Source organism: Sinocyclocheilus rhinocerous, unplaced genomic scaffold (genome assembly GCF_001515625.1).
Source record: "Sinocyclocheilus rhinocerous isolate Xijiao unplaced genomic scaffold, SAMN03320098_v1.1 scaffold97, whole genome shotgun sequence".
NCBI classification, from domain to species: domain Eukaryota; kingdom Metazoa; phylum Chordata; class Actinopteri; order Cypriniformes; family Cyprinidae; genus Sinocyclocheilus; species Sinocyclocheilus rhinocerous.
In genome coordinates, this window is record NW_015666183.1 from 2,003,779 (window position 1) to 2,009,915 (window position 6,137).

Consider the following 6,137-nt stretch of genomic DNA (forward strand, 5'->3'; position numbering starts at 1 on the left):
TCAAGATGATCTAATTGAATAGCATAAAAACTGATTTTGCAATTATATATTTATTAAATAATGTTATATTTATTATGAGGGTAAATAAAGAAGACAATGAGCTTTGGATTTCAGTTATGTATTTATATATATATTTGTATTTTTTTTATAGTGTTCATTCTAAGCGTAGTCATTATATAGTTCAGTGTTGTTTTGGCTTGTGATTTTTGTGTCCCTTTTTGTCTTCACCAGCTTGCCGTAGCTCCACCTTGCCTACCGCAGACACTCAACCAGTCAGTCATTTTATTTATGAGGAATGATTAATTTAAGATTGAACAATGTCCCCAAACCTGCATAAAAGCTTCATCTCCACCTTTCCAATACATTTATCATTTATCATGCATTTATCATACACACACATGAACACACTGTTTGCAAGGTGAAGCTCTGCTGGAACTATAGGCCAGACACAGAACAACACATGAGGCTGCTCCAAACGGGTTCAAATCAGTTTCATTTGAAGAAGATCAGGAGTTCGATTCATTGTTGCAGTTAAAGCATAAACGTGCAAGTAATTCTGAGATCTTATAATTAATTATCTTACCTTCTAAAATAAAGTAAGCTTTAACTGAAATGGAATTGTCCTTAGTTCTGATCTATAGCCACACACTGCACAATGCTTTGAGTTGCATTCAATTTACACATATTTCCTGTAGTTTTAAGGATAAAATGAAATGCATTTTGATGTTAGATGCGAATGGAATAGCTTGTCTCTTCTGAAGCTGAAATGACGCATGACTGAGAGTTTAGTGTGACAGAAGTGGATTTTTTCCCAGCTTCTGTTTCAGTACGTCTGTCCTGTCCAAAGTGCCTTTGCTGATCAGTTCATTTTTACTTGATGACCAACATAATACAGCAAATCAAATTTAAGATGGGTGTATCAACCTTTATTACAATAATAAAGCACTTTCATTTGCTTTTACATTCTGAGTATTTAAGAATGAATATATTTTACATATATGCATGCTACTTAAAATATAATTTAATATTATTATGTAAATGTATTTTAAAATATCTTTTATCCAAATTATTTATTTTTTACATAAATAATTTGCATAAAATTATTTATGTAAATACAACGTATTTACATACAACGTAATTTTCATTGTTTTTATAGTAGTATTAATGTGTAATTCTATAATATTTAAAATTATTTAAAAATAAAATATTTGATAGAAATTGTTTTAATACGTATATAATTTTGCTTAGATTCTGTGGAATTTGTGTGTGTGTGTGTATATATATATATATATAAAATGTGTGTGTATGTATGTATATTTACATCAAATTTTATTTATATTAGTAAATATGTGTTATGATTTCATAAAGTTTACATTATTTAAAAATAAATATATTTTATATAAATATACACTTGCTTAGATTCTGTGGTATTTGTTTATTATAATTATTTAATTTTTGTGTAGTGTCAATAGTTGATTAGAGAAATCACTGATATCTGATTGATTAGAGAATATATTTATTTAAATCTATTGATTAAAATAAATAGATTTAGATAATGTTTATTATTTGTTTTATATTTAAATATTTGTATTATATTATATAATTAGTTATTATATTTTTTAAATAAATATATTTTATACTTTATTATATGCATTTGCTTAGAGTCTGCGTTTTATTACAGTATAATTACGTTTTCAATTACTAATTTTTGTGCAGTGCATCATTAATCGATTGTAGATGACATTCATTATCTTTATTTCAATTCTCTCCTGGCTTAATTTTTCCGAAGCTCTATATGCAAATCTGCCTCTGTAGTTCATGTAGTGTTGCCATCCTGCAATTATCCCTCGTTTTTTCCCTCTTCAACCCTCCCCCCTTTCTCCCTCATGATGGTTCAATCCATGAACCTGCTGGGCCCGTGTGTAGAGTATCGGTTCACTGTACCTTTAAGAGGAGGAGGGGGGGCTGCTGGTGGAGTGGGGGGTTTTATGAAAATCAGATGAGCTCGGTTTGTGCCATGCGGACCTACACACACACACACACACACACACAGTCGCTCACACACACCACGCTGGCCAGCAGACGATTCCCAGTGAAGACACGGATCTGAGACAGAGGGAGAGATCAGGATGGGTGTTACAGGAGAAATGAAGGAGGACGAGGCTGCGTAAGACAGCGCTGAGAGATAAAGAGTGGGCGGGTGAGCAGAAGGGAGGAGAGGAGACAGCACCAGCCTCAGCAGGTATGTGCCGTTGCATCACCGTTATCCTCAAGGAATTGAAGAATCCCATCTATTCCCGTCATGAAGCAGTTTGAATGCAAAATTGATCCATTGGGAAACCACAAACTGTTCTGGTTTCACACTGACAGATACTGAGAGCTTTGCATCCACGTTTTCTTGAAACTCCAGTTTTGATTGCATTTAAAATCAATATTCATAAGGCACTTTTGTTCTAGTCTTCTAGAGTCGGAAGGACAGACAGGCAGAGAGAGAGAGAGAGAGAGAGACAGACAGGCAGATACATGTCTTTTAATGCATGGTAATGGAGAGCTATATGAACTCCTGTGAGTGTGTGAGCGAATGCCGTGGACCGATGGGATGTGGCGACTGTCTCTTCATCATTTCACGGACTGCAGAGAGAGTGAGACCGCTGGAGAGACAGACGAGAAGAAAGAGGGATCCAAGAGGGAAAGGTCTGTCCTCTGCGGGAAAATGAGGAGCGATTTTGAGACAGGAAGGTGAAGGAACTTAGATGCTTTTGAGGTGGAAGCAGAGCTCTGGAGGTGTGCAGTAGTTTGAATTGAGAGGAAATATCTTTGAGATTAATCCATGAGATGGGAGGGAGGAATATATGATGGACTGAGAAAACAGGGAAGGGAAGAGAGTGAGTGGAGTGAGGAGTGAGCCGTGGAGAAAGGGATGAATGGATGAAGAGAAGCCCGGGCTGATGTACCCATCAATCCATGATGAATTGCCAAATAATGTTGGGTTGCATAAACGCCCAACTGATCATATTCTGACTTTCGAGGCTCCTGTGCCGAATGAAGCACATATTGATCATTTCAAACCATAATGACAGTTGGTTCACTCAAAAATAGAATTACTTATACCTCATGCTGTTTCAAAACATTTGAGAAGAAATAACATTGTAGCCTACTGACGTTGTATGGACAGAAACACTGAGACACTTTTCAAAATATCTTCTTTTGTGTTCCACAGATGAACTAAAGTCATACCTGGTTTTGGAACGACATGAGTGTGAGTCAGGAGGCCTTTACAAGACAGCGTTTTCAACTAAAAAACTGATCATTTGTATGCCTTTTGGTCATTCATTTACATGACAACGCATTTTTAGAGGTCTGAAAACAGGTTTCAAAGTGCAAGTTTTTGAAAATGATACTGTTAACGTCTCCATGCAAACGACGCAAACGAGAATTTGTGAAAACTTTGTAGTGACATCGCCATCTACTGGCCTGGCATGCATAATACAGCGTTTTTTGCCGTTTTTGCTAATCTGTGTGAACTGGGATTTTATTTTGACAATGTCGTCGTTTGTACATGAAACTTTTCAAAAGTGCAAACGAAAAACATTTCCGTTTTTAGTACATCATTGTCATGTAAGCATACCCTTAAAGTATAGAATTTTCATTTTTTGGGGTGAGCTGTTCCTTTAAAACCACAAGGAAGGAATTAGATGCATATTTTATCCAACTACACCATAAGATTTGATTTGAAACATAGATGTATAAAACACTGGACTAGATGTTTGTTGGTAAAGGATGAGTGGGGAGGACAGAATCAATTCAGCCCTGCAGTGTTTCTATCTCTCATTTTTACTTTTTCTTAATATTTTTCTGTTTGAAGACATTATTTTAAAGTAAAGAGGCCTGAAATAATAATAAAGGTGAAGTTGCTTCAATTTAAAGTTGGCATGAAATGTAAATTCACCCTATCTGTTTTCTATATTAATCCTAATGATCTTATTGTGAATGATTCATCCATGTTTCGTGTAATTTTTATGTTGTGTAATTTTTAATCAAAATGTCATAACTGGAACTTCTGGTGAAACGACAGACTTCTCTCTGGTTATGTATGCTGGACTTCTCCAGTCATTTCGTCTGCTTAAACCTCGCCCCTTTCTTACAATCGACTGCAAACTAGCATTCCCCTCTGCCACTGTACAGTTAACAACTATAGGTAGAGCCAAATCCCTTCCTACACTTTTGTTTCTTTTCTGATTGCAAATCCCTTTCACTCAGATGTACTTCACAATATGGAAGAAAAGATCTGTCGCTAACAAGATAAGTATGTTACATTCTCAGTGTTGCCACAAGGGGCGCTACAGCGGGCATTAGTGTAGTAACACTCTTCTTCTACTATATATTTTCTCTTTCAGGACACGAGAAAGCAACAGTATGAAAAGAATATTGTTAGGTAATAGCAGGTTAGTTAAAAGTTAGTACTGTTGACTTGGCTTTTATATTCACATTCTGTTCCTGAATTTGAATTGAATTTGAATTTAGCTAGCAAACAAGATTCAGAATTTTAAATTTGGGGTGTGGAAATGTCACCACAATAACAGACCGGTGCGTAAAACTCTTGGACATATTTTAAAGATTCTATGCCGCGAACTATCAATATTTCACATACTTTTGAAAATCCAGCGTTTAGTTGATCCTGATAAGTGCTCATCGTCACAGCTGTAAACACGACGGCTTTCTTCTAACAGGAGAGGGTTTGGCATCACGGCATCTTTGTTTCCATGTGGAACGTTAAAGAATGCGACACACACGTCTCCTGGAAATCCTGTATAATCTAACCAATCCGATGACGACTTCAAAACTCCTGGGGCCCTATTTTAACGATCTAAGCGCATGGTCTAAAGCGCACGGCGCAATTGCGCTTAGTCCACTTTTGCTAGTTTAAGGATGGGAAAAATGGTCGGCGCGCCCGGCACATGGTCTTAAAGGGTTGTCCCTATTCTCTTAATGAGTAATGGGTGTGTTTTGCGCGTAATGTGCCATAAACCAATCAAAGTCTCATCTCCCATTCCCTTTAAAAGCCAGTTGCGCTCGCACCATGGCGAATTCGCTATTTACTTGGTGGAATTTGCAAGCGGAAAAACGGAGCGCTTCTCTAGTGAGGGAATGCTCGTGTATCGTAATTCTGATACATGCAAAGACTATACATTATGACATGTAGGCATTTTTATATTTATGTACACAATAATAATATTTTACATTTTAATCCTTTAATTTTTAATTTTTAAAAATGTTTGTGTGCTGCTGCGCGTCCCTGTGTGTGTAATAAGCAAAGTGTATGCGCGTTGTGCACCTTCCTATATGCGCATATTACTAATGCGCTCTTTAAATAACCAAAAAAACGATTGCGCCAGACTTTAGACCAGGTTTTTGTTGGTCAATGGCGAAGTCTATTTCAGTTGCCTCAAAATAGCAACGCGCTAGCAATGCGCCTGAACACACATCGTTTTCAGACCGGCACGCCCATGGGCGCACAAATTAGCGTAAATGCATTTGCTATTTAAACAACGTGACGCAGGACGTGAAAATTACAACAGCGTCGGACTGAAACTAGCAAAAAACACTTGCGTCGCGCCTGGCGTCGCATTGCGCCGGGTGAATGACAGGGCCCTTTCTGTCTGATTACGACCTTTTTTAAGACTTGTGTGTGCTGCTGCGCGTCCCTGTGTGTGTAATAAGCAAAGTGTATGCGTGTTGTGCACCTTCCTATATGCGCATATTACTAATTACTATTACAGACTTTAGACCAGGTTTTTGTTGGTCAATGGCGAAGTCTATTTCAGTTGCCTCAAAATAGCAACGCGCTAGCAATGCGCCTGAACACACATCGTTTTCAGACCGGCACGCCCATGGGCGCACAAATTAGCGTAAATGCATTTGCTATTTAAACAACGTGACGCAGGACGTGAAAATTACAACAGCGTCGGACTGAAACTAGCAAAAAACACTTGCGTCGCACCTGGCGCTGCATTGCGCCAGGTGTATGATAGGGCCCCTGAAGTGTTTCCAGTTAAGTGTGCCGTATGCATCAGACGTTCAGCCAGCCGTCCGTGGGCAAGACGTCTGAGGCAGAGACTAATGTGAAGTTGACTTAA